Source organism: Panulirus ornatus, chromosome 18 (genome assembly GCF_036320965.1).
Source record: "Panulirus ornatus isolate Po-2019 chromosome 18, ASM3632096v1, whole genome shotgun sequence".
Classification (NCBI taxonomy): domain Eukaryota; kingdom Metazoa; phylum Arthropoda; class Malacostraca; order Decapoda; family Palinuridae; genus Panulirus; species Panulirus ornatus.
In genome coordinates this window covers 1,667,675-1,685,828 of record NC_092241.1, presented here as the reverse complement: position 1 = coordinate 1,685,828, position 18,154 = coordinate 1,667,675, and the positions used below count along the sequence as shown (strand labels likewise).

Below are 18,154 nucleotides of genomic sequence, written 5' to 3'. Positions count from 1 at the left end.
GGGGGTGACTGTATTATTGACTGGTTGGTAAGGTTATTTAATGTATGACTCATGGTGAGGTGCCTGAGGATTGGCGGAATGCGTACATAGTGCCATTGTACAAAGGCAAAGGGGATAAGAGTGAGTGCTCTAATTACAGAGGTATAAGTTTGTTGAGTATTCCTGGTAAATTATATAGGAGGGTATTGATTGAGAGGGTGAAGGCATGTACAGAGCATCAGATTGGGGAAGAGCAGTGTGGTTTCAGAAGTGGTAGAGGATGTGTGGATCAGGTGTTTGCTTTGAAGAATGTATGTGAGAAAAACTTAGAAAAGCAAATGGATTTGTATGTAGCATTTATGGATCTGGAGAAGGCATATGATAGAGTTGATAGAGATGCTCTGTGGAAGGTATTAAGAATATATGGTGTGGGAGGCAAGTTGTTAGAAGCAGTGAAAAGTTTTTATCGAGGATGTAAGGCATGTGTACGTGTAGGAAGAGAGGAAAGTGATTGGTTCTCAGTGAATGTAGGTTTGCGGCAGGGGTGTGTGATGTCTCCATGGTTGTTTAATTTGTTTATGGATGGCGTTGTTAGGGAGGTAAATGCAAGAGTTTTGGAAAGAGGGGCAAGTATAAAGTCTGTTGTGGATGAGAGAGCTTGGGAAGTGAGTCAGTTGTTGTTCGCTGATGATACAGGGCTGGTGGCTGATTCATGTGAGAAACTGCAGAAGCTGGTGACTGAGTTTGGTAAAGTGTGTGAAAGAAGAAAGTTAAGAGTAAATGTGAATAAGAGCAAGGTTATTAGGTACAGTAGGGTTGAGGGTCAAGTCAATTGGGAGGTAAGTTTGAATGGAGCAAAACTGGAGGAAGTAAAGTGTTTTAGATATCTGGGAGTGGATCTGGCAGCGGATGGAACCATGGAAGCGGAAGTGGATCATGGGGTGTGGGAGGGGGCGAAAATCCTCGGAGCCTTGAAGAATGTGTGGAAGTCGAGAACATTATCTCGGAAAGCAAAAATGGGTGTGTTTGAAGGAATAGTGGTTCCAACAATGTTGTATGGTTGCGAGGCGTGGGCTATGGATAGAGTTGTGCGCAGGAGGATGGATGTGCTGGAAATGAGATGTTTGAGGACAATGTGTGGTGTGAGGTGGTTTGATCGAGTAAGTAACGTAAAGGTAAGAGAGATGTGTGGAAATAAAAAGAGCGTGGTTGAGAGAGCAGAAGAGGGTGTTTTGAAATGGTTTGGGCACATGGAGAGAATGAGTGAGGAAAGATTGACCAAGAGGATATATGTGTCGGAGGTGGAGGGAACGAGGAGAAGTGGGAGACCAAATTAGAGGTGGAAAGATGGAGTGAAAAAGATTTTGTGTGATCGGCGCCTGAACATGCAGGAGGGTGAAAGGAGGGCAAGGAATAGAGTGAATTGGATCGATGTGGTATACCGGGGCTGACGTGCTGTCAGTGGATTGAATCAGGGCATGTGAAGCGTCTGGGGTAAACCATGGAAAGCTGTGTAGGTATGTATATTTGCGTGTGTGGACGTGTGTGTATATACATGTGTATGGGGGTGGGTTGGGCCATTTCTTTCGTCTGTTTCCTTGCGCTACCTCGCAAACGCGGTAGACAGCGACAAAGCAAAAAAAAAAAATATATATATATATATATATATATATATATATATATATATATATATATATATATATATATATATATATATATATATATATATATATATATATATATATACTGAGTTTGAGATTTTAACTTCAATCAATAATCATCCGAAAATCTGGTTCAAATTCGTGGATGATGTGTGGTCTGTGTGGCCGTCCTCCCAAGATTGTGATGCTTTCTTTAATTAAATAACATCCACTCCACTATCCACTCTACTATCAAATTCAAGATGGAATTGGAAAAAGAAGGCAAACTACCCACACCTGATGTGTTGATCAGCAGAGAATAGGATCATTTGTCCTTTGAAATCCACAGGAAACCTACCACCTCTGAGAGTTGTATTCATTATTTCTCAGTACATGATTCTTCTATAGAAATATCTGTAATTGTGTATAGGCCAGGTAGACGAATGTAGTCATGTGAGACGTATCTTTAGGCAGTTATACTATCTCATTTGGTTTGTGAACAAAACACACTGGAAAGCTAGTAAGACATTTTATGCTTCTTGTAACAAAAATGTGACAAAGTAAGGATAAGTATAATTGTTTAGTGTTATCCTGTTCTCCCAATTAATCTATTTTAAGGCATATTCTTAAAAAACAGGGCTTGTGTTTTTCAGTATAACAGCACCATCAGTAAGACCTTAATAAATGATAGACCAAATCATGCAACAATTGGGAGTGTTTACGACGTCAAATGCAAGGCATGTAAAGACATTCCTTTAGGCCAGATAGAAAAAACTGTAACGGAGAAGGTGTTACTGGCCTCGTCATGCAGTTCGCAGGGATAACCACAAAAATGCAATCACGAAACATTGTCATGAAAATGATCACCCCATAGATCTTGAAAATCCCATTATTTCATATCCCTCTGCTCATTATACCACACGAAACGTCACTGAATAACTCTTGATTGATAATACTGTGAACTTTAACTTGTCCCAAATGGAATTTTATAGACCATCCTAGCGTTGAATAAAACATTAAGCGAGGGTTGAGAAAACACGAAAGCATAAAAAAAAAAGTTGCTCAAGACACACCCGCTTACCTAGGTGAACCCCGACCAAGTGATCCCCCTTAATCACTCTCCCATACACCGGTTACTGATAGAGAAAACAGACAGTGGTTGGTCTGTGCACAATGGTGCTGCACCGCGGGACTCGAGCGTGATTTTGGGATTTACATAACTCCGTTAAGTACTGCCACCTGATGATGTGGATTGTCTCCACGAAACATGTCGTGCCACATGCATAGAAAAATTACATATTGAACAAAATTGTAGGAACAGCTCAAATGCGATTATATATATATATATATATATATATATATATATATATATATATATATATATATATATATATATATATATATATATATATATATATATATATATATTATCCCTGGGGATAGGGGAGAAAGAATACTTTCCACGTATTACCTGCGTGTCGTAGAAGGCGACTAAAATGGAATACAGTGGGGAGCTGGAAATCCTCCCCTCTCGTTTTTATTTCTTTTTTAATTTTTCAAAAGAAGGAGCAGAGAAGGGGGCCAAGTGAGGATATTCCCTCAAAGGTCCAGTCCTCAGTTCTTAACGCTACCTCGCTAACGCGGGAAATGGCGAATACTATGAAAGATATATATATATATATATATATATATATATATATATATATATATATATATATATATATATATATATATATTTATTTATTTATTCATTCATTTTGCTTTGTCGCTGTCTCCCGCGTTTGCGAGGTAGCGCAAGGAAACAGACGAAAGAAATGGCCCAACCCACCCCCATACACATGTATATACACACACGTCCACACACGCAAATATACATACCTATACATCTCAATGTACACATATATATACACACACAGACACATACAAATATACCCATGCACACAATTCACACTGTCTGCCTTTATTCATTCGCATCGCCACCTCGCCACACATGGAATACCATCCCCCTCCTCCCTCATGTGTGCGGGGTAGCGCTAGGAAAAGACAACAAAGGCCTCATTCGTTTACACTCAGTCTCCAGCTGTCATGCAATAATGCCCGAAACCACAGCTCCCTTTCCACATCCAGGCCCCACAGAACATTCCATGGTTTACCTCAGACGCTTCACAGGCTCTGATTCAATCCACTGACAGCACGTCAACCCCGGTATACCACATCGATCCAATTCACTCTATTCCTTGCCCGCCTTTCACCCTCTTGCATGTTCAGGCCCCGATCACTCAAAATCTTTTTCACTCCATCTTTCCACCTCCAATTTGGTCCCCCACTTCTCCTCGTTCCCTCCACCTCTGACACATATATCCTCTTGGTCAAACTTTCTTCACTCATTCTCTCCATGTGCACAAAACATTTCAAAACACCCTCTTCTGTTCTCTCAACCACGCTCTTTTTATTTCCACACATCTCTCTTACCCTTACATTACTTACTCGATCAAACCACCTCACACCAAACATTGCCCTCAAACATCTCATTTCCAGCACATCCACCATCCTGCGCACAATTCTGTCCATAGCCCACGCCTCGCAACCATACACATTGTTGGAACCACTATTCCTTCAAACATACCCATTTTTGCTTTCCGAGATAATGTTCTCGACTTCCACACATTCTTCAAGGCTCCCAGGATTTTCGCCCCCTCCCCCACCCTAAGATTCACTTCCGCTTCCATGGTTCCATCCGCTGCAAGATCCACTCCCAGATATCTAAAACACTTTACTTCCTCCAGTTTTTCTCCATTCAAACTTACCTCCCAAGTGACTTGACCCTCAACTCTACTGTACCTAATAACCTTGCTCTTATTCACATTTACTCTAACCTTTATTCTTTTACACACTTTACCAAACTCAGTCACCAGCTTCTGCAGTTTCTCACATGAATCAGCCACCAGCGCTGTATCATCAGCGAACAACAACTGACTCACTTCCCAAGCTCTCTCATCCACAACAGACTTCATTCTTGCCCCTCTTTCCAAAACTCTTGCATTCACCTCCCTAACAACCCCATCCATAAACAAATGAAACAACCATGGAGACATCACACACTCCTGCCGCAAACCTACATTCACTGAGAACCAATCACTTTCCTCTCTTCCTACACGTACACATGCCTTACATCCTCGATAAAAACTTTTCACTGCATCTAACAACTTGCCACCCACACCATATATTCTTAATACCTTCCACAGAGCATCTCTATCAACTCTATCATATGCCTTCTCCAGATCCATACATGCTACATACAAATCCATTTGCTTTTCTAAGTATTTCTCACATACATTCTTCAAAGCTAACACCTGATCCACACATCCTCTACCACTTCTGAAACCACACTGCTCTTCCCCAATCTGATGCTCTGTACATGCCTTCACCCTCTCAATCAATACCCTCCCATATAATTTACCAGGAATACTCAACAAACTTATACCTCTGTAATTTGAGCACTCACTCTTATCCCCTTTGCCTTTGTACAATGGCACTATGCACGCATTCCGCCAATCCTCAGGCACCTCACCATGAGTCATACATACATTAAATAACCTTACCAACCAGTCAACAATACCGTCACCCCCTTTTTTAATAAATTCCACTGCAATACCATCCAAACCTGCTGCCTTGCCGGCTTTCATCTTCCGCAAAGCTTTTACTACCTCTTCTCTGTTTACCAAATAATTTTCCCCAACCCTCTCACTTTGCACACCACCTCGACCAAGACACCCTATATCTGCCACTCCATCATCAAACACATTCAACAAACCTTCAAAATACTCACTCCATCTCCTTCTCACATCACCACTACTTGTTATCACCTCTCCATATATATATATATATATATATATATATATATATATATATATATATATATATATATATATATATATATATATATATATATATATATATATATATATATATATATATATATATATATATATATATATATATATATATATATATATATATTATTATTTTATTTTATTATACTTTGTCGCTGTCTCCCGCGTTTGCGAGGTAGCGCAAGGAAACAGACGAAAGAAATGGCCCAACCCCCCCCCCCATACACATGTATATACATACGTCCACACACGCAAATATACATACCGACACAGCTTTCCATGGTTTACCCCAGACGCTTCACATGCCTTGATTCAATCCACTGACAGCACGTCAACCCCTGTATACCACATCGCTCCAATTCACTCTATTCCTTGCCCTCCTTTCACCCTCCTGCATGTTCAGGCCCCGATCACACAAAATCTTTTCACTCCATCTTTCCACCTCCAATTTGGTCTCCCTCTTCTCCTCGTTCCCTCCACCTCCGACACATATATCCTCTTGGTCAATCTTTCCTCACTCATTCTCTCCATGTGCCCAAACCATTTCAAAACACCCTCTTCTGCTCTCTCAACCACGCTCTTTTTATTTCCACACATCTCTCTTACCCTTACGTTACTTACTCGATCAAACCACCTCACACCACACATTGTCCTCAAACATCTCATTTCCAGCACATCCATCCTCCTGCGCACAACTCTATCCATAGCCCACGCCTCGCAACCATACAACATTGTTGGAACCACTATTCCTTCAAACATACCCATTTTTGCTTTCCGAGATAATGTTCTCGACTTCCACACATTTTTCAAGGCTCCCAAAATTTTCGCCCCCTCCCCCACCCTATGATCCACTTCCGCTTCCATGGTTCCATCCGCTCACAGATCCACTCCCAGATATCTAAAACACTTCACTTCCTCCAGTTTTTCTCCATTCAAACTCACCTCCCAATTGACTTGACCCTCAACCCTACTGTACCTAATAACCTTGCTCTTATTCACATTTACTCTTAACTTTCTTCTTCCACACACTTTACCAAACTCCGTCACCAGCTTCTGCAGTTTCTCACATGAATCCGCCACCAGCGCTGTATCATCAGCGAACAACAACTGACTCACTTCCCAAGCTCTCTCATCCCCAACAGACTTCATACTTGCCCCTCTTTCCAAGACTCTTGCATTTACCTCCCTGACAACCCCATCCATAAACAAATGAAACAACCATGGAGACATCACACACCCCTGCCGCAAACCTACATTCACTGAGAACCAATCACTTTCCTCTCTTCCTACACGTACACATGCCTTACATCCTCGATAAAAACTTTTCACTGCTTCTAACAACTTGCCTCCCACACCATATATTCTTAATACCTTCCACAGAGCATCTCTATCAACTCTATCATATGCCTTCTCCAGATCCATAAATGCTACATACAAATCCATTTGCTTTTCTAAGTATTTCTCACATACATTCTTCAAAGCAAACACCTGATCCACACATCCTCTACCACTTCTGAAACCACACTGCTCTTCCCCAATCTGATGCTCTGTACCTGCCTTCACCCTCTCAATCAATACCCTCCCATATAATTTACCAGGAATACTCAACAAACTTATACCTCTGTAATTTGAGCACTCCCTCTTATCCCCTTTGCCTTTGTACAATGGCACTATGCACGCATTCCGCCAATCCTCAGGCACCTCACCATGAGTCATACATACATTAAATAACCTTACCAACCAGTCAACAATACAGTCACCCCCTTTTTTAATAAATTCCACTGCAATACCATCCAAACCTGCTGCCTTGCCGGCCTTCATCTTCCGCAAAGCTTTTACTACCTCTTCTCTGTTTACCAAATCATTTTCCCTAACCCTCTCACTTTGCACACCACCTCGACCCAAACACCCTATATCTGCCACTCTGTCATCAGACACATTCAACAAACCTTCAAAATACTCATTCCATCTCCTTCTCACATCACCACTACTTGTTATCACCTCCCCATTCACGCTCTTCACTGAAGTTCCCATTTGCTCCCTTGTCTTACGCACCTTATTTACCTCCTTCCAGAACATCTTTTTATTCTCCCTAAAATTTACTGATACTCTCTCACCCCAACTCTCATTTGCCCTTTTTTTCACCTCTTGCACCTTTCTCTTGACCTCCTGTCTCTTTCTTTTATACTTCTCCCACTCAATTGCATTTTTTCCCTGCAAAAATCGTCCAAATGCCTCTCTCTTCTCTTTCACTAATACTCTTACTTCTTCATCCCACCACTCACTTCCCTTTCTAAACAGCCCACCTCCCACTCTTCTCATGCCACAAGCATCTTTTGCGCAATCCATCACTGATTCCCTAAATACATCCCATTCCTCCCCCACTCCCCTTACTTCCATTGTTCTCACGTTTTTCCATTCTGTACACAGTCTCTCCTGATACTTCCTCACACAGGTCTCCTTCCCAAGCTCACTTACTCTCACCACCTTCTTCACCCCAACATTCACTCTTCTTTTCTGAAAACCCATACTAATCTTCACCTTAGCCTCCACAAGATAATGATCAGACATCCCTCCAGTTGCACCTCTCAGCACATTGACATCCAAAAGTCTCTCTTTCGCACGCCTGTCAATTAACACGTAATCCAATAACGCTCTCTGGCGATCTCTCCTACTTACATAAGTATACTTATGTATATCTCGCTTTTTAAACCAGGTATTCCCAATCATCAGTCCTTTTTCAGCACATAAATCTACAAGCTCCTCACCATTTCCATTTACAACACTGAACACCCCATGCACACCAATTATTCCCTCAACTGCCACATTACTCACCTTTGCATTCAAATCACCCATCACTATAACCCGGTCTCGTGTATCAAAACCGCTAACACCCTCATTTAGCTGCTCCCAAAACACTTGCCTCTCATGATCTTTCTTCTCATGCCCAGGTGCATATGCACCAATAATCACCCACCTCTCTCCATCAACTTTCAATTTTACCCATATTAATCGAGAATTTACTTTCTTACATTCTATCACATACTCCCACAACTCCTGTTTCAGGAGTATTGCTACTCCTTCCCTTGCTCTTGTCCTCTCACTCACCCCTGACTTCACTCCCCAGACATTTCCAAACCACTCTTCCCCTTTACCCTTGAGCTTCGTTTCACTCAGAGCCAAAACATCCAGGTTCCTTTCCTCAAACATACTACCTATCTCTCCTTTTTTCACATCTTGGTTACATCCACACACATTTAGGCACCCCACTCTGAGCCTTCGAGGAGGATGAGCACTCCCCGCGTGACTCCTTCTTCTGTTTCCCATTTTAGAAAGTTAATACAAGGAGGGGAGGATTTCCGGCCCCCCGCTCCCGTCCCCTCTAGTCGCTTTCTACGACACGCGAGGAATACGTGGGAAGTATTCTTTCACCCCTATCCCCAGGGATAATATACATATATATATACACACACACACACACACATACACACACATACGCACATACACACACACACACATACATATATATACATATATATATATATATATTATTTTATTTTTATTATACTTTGTCGCTGTCTCCCGCGTTTGCGAGGTAGCGCAAGGAAACAGACGAAAGAAATGGCCCAACCCCCCCCCCCCATACACATGTAAATACATACGTCCACACACGCAAATATACATACCTACACAGCTTTCCATGGTTTACCCCAGACGCTTCACATGCCCCGATTCAATCCACTGACAGCACGTCAACCCCGGTATACCACATCGCTCCAATTCACTCTATTCCTTGCCCTCCTTTCACCCTCCTGCATGTTCAGGCCCCGATCACACAAAATCTTTTTCACTCCATCTTTCCACCTCCAATTTGGTCTCCCTCTTCTCCTTGCTCCCTCCACCTCCGACACATATATCCTCTTGGTCAATCTTTCCTCACTCATCCTCTCCATGTGCCCAAACCACTTCAAAACACCCTCTTCTGCTTTCTCAACCATGCTCTTTTTATTTCCACACATCTCTCTTACCCTTACGTTACTCATTCGATCAAACCACCTCACACCACACATTGTCCTCAAACATCTCATTTCCAGCACATCCACCCTCCTGCGCACAAATCTATCCATAGCCCACGCCTCGCAACCATACAACATTGTTGGAACCACTATTCCTTCAAACATACCCATTTTTGCTTTCCCAGATAATGTTCTCGACTTCCACACATTCTTCAAGGCCCCCAGAATTTTCGCCCCCTCCCCCACCCTATGATCCACTTCCGCTTCCATGGTTCCATCCGCTGCCAGATCCACTCCCAGATATCTAAAACACTTTACTTCCTCCAGTTTTTCTCCATTCAAACTCACCTCCCAATTGACTTGACCCTCAACCCTACTGTACCTAATAACCTTGCTCTTATTCACATTTACTCTTAACTTTCTTCTTCCACACACTTTACCAAACTCAGTCACCAGCTTCTGCAGTTTCTCACATAAATCAGCCACCAGCGCTGTATCATCAGCGAACAACAACTGACTCACTTCCCAAGCTCTCTCATCCCCAACAGACTTCATACTTGCCCCTCTTTCCAGAACTCTTGCATTTACCTCCCTAACAACCCCATCCATAAACAAATTAAACAACCATGGAGACATCACACACCCCTGCCGCAAACCTACATTCACTGAGAACCAATCACTTTCCTCTCTTCCTACACGTACACATGCCTTACATCCTCGATAAAAACTTTTCACTTCTAACAACTTTCCTCCCACACCATATATTCTCAATACCTTCCACAGAGCATCTCTATCAACTCTATCATATGCCTTCTCCAGATCCATAAATGCTACATACAAATCCATTTGCTTTTCTAAGTATTTCTCACATACATTCTTCAAAGCAAACACCTGATCCAAACATCCTCTACCACTTCTGAAACCACACTACTCTTCCCCAATATATATATTATTTTATATTTTTTATTATACTTTGTCGCTGTCTCCCGCGTTTGCGAGGTAGCGCAAGGAAACAGACGAAAGAAATGGCCCAACCCACCCCCCCATACACATGTATATACATACGTCCACACACGCAAATATACATACCTACACAGCTTTCCATGGTTTACCCCAGACGCTTCACATGCCTTGATTCAATCCACTGACAGCACGTCAACCCCGGTATACCACATCGCTCCAATTCACTCTATTCCTTGCCCTCCTTTCACCCTCCTGCATGTTCAGGCCCCGATCACACAAAATCTTTTTCACTCCATCTTTCCACCTCCAATTTGGTCTCCCTCATCTCCTCGTTCCCTCCACCTCCGACACATATATCCTCTTGGTCAATCTTTCCTCACTCATTCTCTCCATGTGCCCAAACCATTTCAAAACACCCTCTTCTGCTCTCTCAACCACGCTCTTTTTATTTCCACACATCTCTCTTACCCTTACGTTACTCACTCGATCAAACCACCTCACACCACACATTGTCCTCAAACATCTCATTTCCAGCACATCCATCCTCCTGCGCACAACTCTATCCATAGCCCACGCCTCGCAACCATACAACATTGTTGGAACCACTATTCCTTCAAACATACCCATTTTCGCTTTCCCAGATAATGTTCTCGACTTCCACACATCCTTCAAGGCCCCCAGAATTTTCGCCCCCTCCCCCACCCTATGATCCACTTCCGCTTCCATGGTTCCATCCGCTGCCAGATCCACTCCCAGATATCTAAAACACTTCACTTCCTCCAGTTTTTCTCCATTCAAACTCACCTCCCAATTGACTTGACCCTCAACCCTACTGTACCTAATAACCTTGCTCTTATTCACATTTACTCTTAACTTTCTTCTTCCACACACTTTACCAAACTCAGTCACCAGCTTCTGCAGTTTCTCACATGAATCAGCCACCAGCGCTGTATCATCAGCGAACAACAACTGACTCACTTCCCAAGCTCTCTCATCCCCAACAGACCTCATACTCTCCCCTCTTTCCAAAACTCTTGCATTTACCTCCCTAACAACCCCATCCATAAACAAATTAAACAACCATGGAGACATCACACACCCCTGCCGCAAACCTACATTCACTGAGAACCAATCACTTTCCTCTCTTCCTACACGTACACATGCCTTACATCCTCGGAAATGGCGAATAGTATAAAAGAAAAAGAATATATATATATATATATATATATATATATATATATATATATATATATATATATATATATATATATATATATATATATATATATATATATATATATATATATATATATATATATATATATATATATATATGTGTATATATATATATCTTTTCTTTCTTTCATACTATTCCCCATTTCCCGCATTAGCGAGGTAGCGCTAAGAACAGAGGACTGGGCCTTTGAGGAATATCCTCACCTGGCCCCCTTCTCTGTTCCTTCTTTTGGAGAAATGAAAAAAAAAACGAGAGGGGAGCATTTCCAGCCCCCCGCTCCCTGCCCTTTTAGTCGCCTTCTACGACACGCAGGGAATACGTGGGAAGTATTCTTTCTCCCCTATCCCCAGGGATAATATATATATATATATATATATATATATATATATATATATACATATATATATATATATATATATATATATATATATATATATTTTTTTTTTTTTTTTTTTTTATACTTTGTCGCTGTCTCCCGCGTTTGCGAGGTAGCGCAAGGAAACAGACGAAAGAAATGGCCCAACCCCCCCCATACACATGTACATACACACGTCCACACACACAAATATACATACCTACACAGCTTTCCATGGTTTACCCCGGACGCTTCACATGCCTTGATTCAATCCACTGACAGCACGTCAACCCCTGTATACGACATCGCTCCAATTCACTCTAATCCTTGCCCTCCTTTCACCCTCCTGCATGTTCAGGCCCCGATCACACAAAATCTTTTTCACTCCATCTTTCCACCTCCAATTTGGTCTCCCTCTTCTCCTCGTTCCCTCCACCTCCGACACATATATCCTCTTGGTCAATCTTTCCTCACTCATTCTCTCCATGTGCCCAAACCATTTTAAAACACCCTCTTCTGCTCTCTCAACCACGCTCTTTTTATTTCCACACATCTCTCTTACCCTTACGTTACTTACTCGATCAAACCACCTCACACCACACATTGTCCTCAAACATCTCATTTCCAGCACATCCATCCTCCTGCGCACAACTCTATCCATAGCCCACGCCTCGCAACCATACAACATTGTTGGAACTACTATTCCTTCAAACATACCCATTTTTGCTTTCTGGGATAATGTTCTCGACTTCCACACATTTTTCAAGGCTCCCAAAATTTTCGCCCCCTCCCCCACCCTATGATCCACTTCCGCTTCCATGGTTCCATCCGCTCACAGATCCACTCCCAGATATCTAAAACACTTCACTTCCTCCAGTTTTTCACCATTCAAACTCACCTCCCAATTGACTTGACCCTCAACCCTACTGTACCTAATAACCTTGCTCTTATTCACATTTACTCTTAACTTTCTTCTTCCACACACTTTACCAAACTCAGTCACCAGCTTCTGCAGTTTCTCACATGAATCCGCCACCAGCGCTGTATCATCAGCGAACAACAACTGACTCACTTCCCAAGCTCTCTCATCCCCAACAGACTTCATACTTGCCCCTCTTTCCAAGACTCTTGCATTTACCTCCCTAACAACCCCATCCATAAACAAATTAAACAACCATGGAGACATCACACACCCCTGCCGCAAACCTACATTCACTGAGAACCAATCACTTTCCTCTCTTCCTACACGTACACATGCCTTACATCCTCGATAAAAACTTTTCACTGCTTCTAACAACTTGCCTCCCACACCATATATTCTTAATACCTTCCACAGAGCATCTCTATCAACTCTATCATATGCCTTCTCCAGATCCATAAATGCTACATACATATCCATTTGCTTTTCTAAGTATTTCTCACATACATTCTTCAAAGCAAACACCTGATCCACACATCCTCTACCACTTCTGAAACCACACTGCTCTTCCCCAATCTGATGCTCTGTACATGCCTTCACCCTTTCAATCAATACCCTCCCATATAATTTACCAGGAATACTCAACAAACTTATACCTCTGTAATTTGAGCACTCACTCTTATCCCCTTTGCCTTTGTACAATGGCACTATGCACGCATTCCGCCAATCCTCAGGCACCTCACCATGAGTCATACATACATTAAATAACCTTACCAACCATGTCAACAATACAGTCACCCCCTTTTTTAATAAATTCCACTGCAATACCATCCAAACCTGCTGCCTTGCCGGCTTTCATCTTCCGCAAAGCTTTTACTACCTCTTCTCTGTTTACCAAATCATTTTCCCTAACCCTCTCACTTTGCACACCACCTCTACCCAAACACCCTATATCTGCTACTCTGTCATCAGACACATTCAACAAACCTTCAAAATACTCATTCCATCTCCTTCTCACATCACCACTACTTGTTATCACCTCCCCATTTACGCCCTTCACTGAAGTTCCCATTTGCTCCCTTGTCTTACGCACCCTATTTACCTCCTTCCAGAACATCTTTTTATTCTCCCTAAAATTTACTGATAGTCTCTCACCCCAACTCTCATTTGCCCTTTTTTTCACCTCTTGCACCTTTCTCTTGACCTCCTGTCTCTTTCTTTTATACTTCTCCCACTCAATTGCATTTTTTCCCTGCAAAAATCGTCCAAATGCCTCTCTCTTCTCTTTCACTAATACTCTTACTTCTTCATCCCACCACTCACTACCCTTTCTAAACAGCCCACCTCCCACTCTTCTCATGCCACAAGCATCTTTTGCGCAATCCATCACTGATTCCCTAAATACATCCCATTCCTCCCCCACTCCCCTTACTTCCATTGTTCTCACCTTTTTCCATTCTGTACACAGTCTCTCCTGATACTTCTTCACACAGGTCTCCTTCCCAAGCTCACTTACTCTCACCACCTTCTTCACCCCAACATTCACTCTTCTTTTCTGAAAACCCATACTAATCTTCACCTTAGCCTCCACAAGATAATGATCAGACATCCCTCCAGTTGCACCTCTCAGCACATTGACATCCAAAAGTCTCTCTTTCGCACGCCTGTCAATTAACACGTAATCCAATAACGCTCTCTGGCCATCTCTCCTACTTACATAAGTATACTTATGTATATCTCGCTTTTTAAACCAGGTATTCCCAATCATCAGTCCTTTTTCAGCACATAAATCTACAAGCTCTTCACCATTTCCATTTACAACACTGAACACCCCATGCATACCAATTATTCCCTCAACTGCCACATTACTCCCAATTTCATATATATATACATATGAAATATATATATATATATATATATATATATATATATATATATATATATATATATATATATATATATATATATATATATATATATATATATATATATATATATATATATATATATATATACACATGTACATAATTCATACTTTCTGCCTTTATTCATATGAAATGAGCCCCCGCCCCACCCCACTCACACACACACACACACACACACACCCGCCACCCGCATGCGTGCAAGGTAGCACTATGAAAAGACAACAAAGGCTACATTCATTCACACTCAATCTCTAGCTGTCATGTATAATGCACCAAAACCACAGATCCCTTTCCACATCCAGGCCCCACAAATCATCAAACAAGAAGTCAGACTGTAGTCAATGGAGTGCCGTAAATTCTCAGCTAAGAGAGCCAGCAACACTAACCTAGCCACCACAGCGCCAGACCGGTCAAACACCACCTGGGTGTTGTAGAAGTAGTAACTAGGGATGGGACAATCACTCCTTCGTCCATCTTCTTCGCTCTCATCTCCCGGATTCTCCTTTACAGTGTCTCTCATCGCTGGTGTCTGTTCAACAGGCGTCGCTGGCTGGGAGACTTGTGCCTGCATATGTCCACCAGTTTCCTGCCCGTGAGTGGGGTGGGGTGGTGGGCTGCTGGACAGAGGGGTGTTGGTACAAGGCTCCTGTTCAGCCAGGTTTACCACCAGGTACATACCAAGCTGAGCTGCGCCACAGCTCAATTTACGTACCACCTGAGGACCAACCATAACGCGGTTTTAATAGACAGTCACATGAGGATTGGTTTATCCTTATACACGCTGGATGATATACTGAGAAAACAAAGGTTTTAAACATTAATCTTCCAGCGAATTGTTTTACATGAAGATATCCTAAATGCGCTCTATATTGCTCCATTTGCATGATTCACTTACGTTTCTTTCTCAGATGCATTATATTTCTTGTGTATGTGTGTGTGTGTGTGTGTGTGTGTGTGTGTGTGTGTGTGTGTGTGTGTGTGTGTGTGTGTGTGATGCAATTTCCATCACATAGACTTCTGAGGTGTTCAGTTCAACTAGAATTATATAAATCTTCGATCACTTACTTCTAGGTGTTCGCAGCCCTATTGTGTCCGTTCCTCCTTCTAAGCACTCATCTTGCCTAATTTTCATAGTATCGCCTTGTTGTATATCTTCTTCTTAATCTTAAGAACTATTCTTTCTCATTGTTGCCTTTGTTTCTCTAATTATACTTCTTCATCATTCTAGTTTCTCTTACTTATACTTCTCCATATTCTAAATTTCTCTTACTTTATACTTCTTCCATCATTTTAGTTTCTCTTACTTTATACTTCTTCCCTCATTCTAGTTTCTCTTACTTTATACTTCTTCCATCATTCTAGTTTCTCTTACTTTATACTTTTCTGGGAATACACTTGACGCTAGGTCTGCGGTCTAGCTATCTTACTCACATTTCACAGTCCCTCTTACTTTATACTTCTTCCATCATTCTAGTTTCTCTTACTTTATACTTCTTCCATCATTCTAGTTTCTCTTACTTTATACTTCTTCCATCATTCTAGTTTCTCTTACTTTATACTTCTTCCATCATTCTAGTTTCTCTTACTTTATGCTTCTTCCATCATTCTAGTTTCTCTTACTTTATACTTCTTCCATCATTCTAGTTTCTCTTACTTTATACTTCTTCCATCATTCTAGTTTCTCTTACTTTATACTTCTTCCATCATTCTAGTTTCTCTTACTTTATACTTCTTCCATCATTCTAGTTTCTCTTACTTTATACTTCTTCCATCATTCTAGTTTCTCTTACTTTATACTTCTTCCATCATTCTAGTTTCTCTTACTTTATACTTCTTCCATCATTCTAGTTTCATCAGCAAACAATTCTAATTATGACTCTGACTCGTCTGACAAATTACTGGTAAAGATCAGAAGTGATTGGAGCCTCCTGGTTTTAAGCCCCGAGCCTTTGCCGCCCTCAGCCAATTTGATAAGATTTCCTGACACATGTTCTCATCTCCTTGACTTTCAAATACGTCAGACGCTAGCCTGGATGATGAGAGCCGTCATCAGTCTTCTACTGTGGACAGCATCAATGGACGTCTGACGCTGAAAATAAAACCCGTCCTTTTTTTTTTTTGTAAGAATTGTTTACACAAATTATTCTTTTTAATAGAAAGTCAACATAAGATATCCCCATGTAGTTTAACAACACTCCGAACGTTCCAATAATTTAGAAACAAATATTTCACCTGTTTTGTTTATATACCGATTACTAATACAGACTCATATTTTGCATGCTTTTTTTTTCGTAATGATATTTATCTTTCGTAATCCGGATTTGAGGAAGAACCTCCATAGCTTCAAGAACATAGCAACTGAAAGATCCACTGCTTATCATTTGCTCTATAACTTTTGGGGTTGCACCAATCATTGTCAGTTACTAGTCTTCCCCTTCTTTCTTTGTCTCTTTTGTTTTATCATACATTTCCCTGAGTAAACCATTTGGGGTGTGCTATCGTTCTGCAATTTAATCTCAAACATGTTTACGTTGGTTGTTCTTATCATACACCTTATTGTTTCCACCAATCTCAAAAAAGGGAACTGCTTCTAGTTCATCCTCGAAGTTCACGACCGTTATACATTGATTTCAACTTTTCTCCCACTATTTCCATTTGTCCATCTTTATATGGTTGCGAGACGTGGGCTATAGATAGAGTTGTGCGGAGGAGAGTGGATGTGCTGGAAATGAGATGTCTGAGGACAATATGTGATGTGAGGTGGTTTAATCGATTAAATACTGAAAGGGTAAGAGAGATGTGTGGTAATATAAAGAGTGTGGTTGAGACAGCAGAAGAGGGTATTTTCAAATGGTTTGGTCATATGGAGAGAATGAGCAAGGAAAGATCAACAAAGACGATATATGTGTCAGAGGCGAAGGAAACGAGAAGAAGTGGGAAACCAAATTAGAGGTAGAAGGATGGAGTGAAAAAGATTATGAGTGATCGGGGCCTGAACATGCAGGAAGGTGAAAGGCGTGCAAGGGATAGGGTAAATTGGAACGATGTGGTATGCCGGTATCGACGTGCTGTCAATGGATTGAACCATGGCATGTGAAGCGTCTGAGGTAAACCATGGAAACTTCTGTGGGGCATGGATGTGGAAAGGGAGATGTGGTTTCGGTGCATTATACATGACAGCTAGAGACTGAGTGTGAAGGAATGTGGCCTTTGTTGTGTTGTCTCAG

At 41.5% G+C, this 18,154-nt stretch overlaps 1 pseudogene; it reads right to left on the bottom strand.

Moving 5' to 3' along the window:
* LOC139754954 (pantetheinase-like) overlaps window positions 1–18,154 on the bottom strand; it is an 88,448-nt pseudogene that overhangs the window by 38,375 nt on the left and 31,919 nt on the right.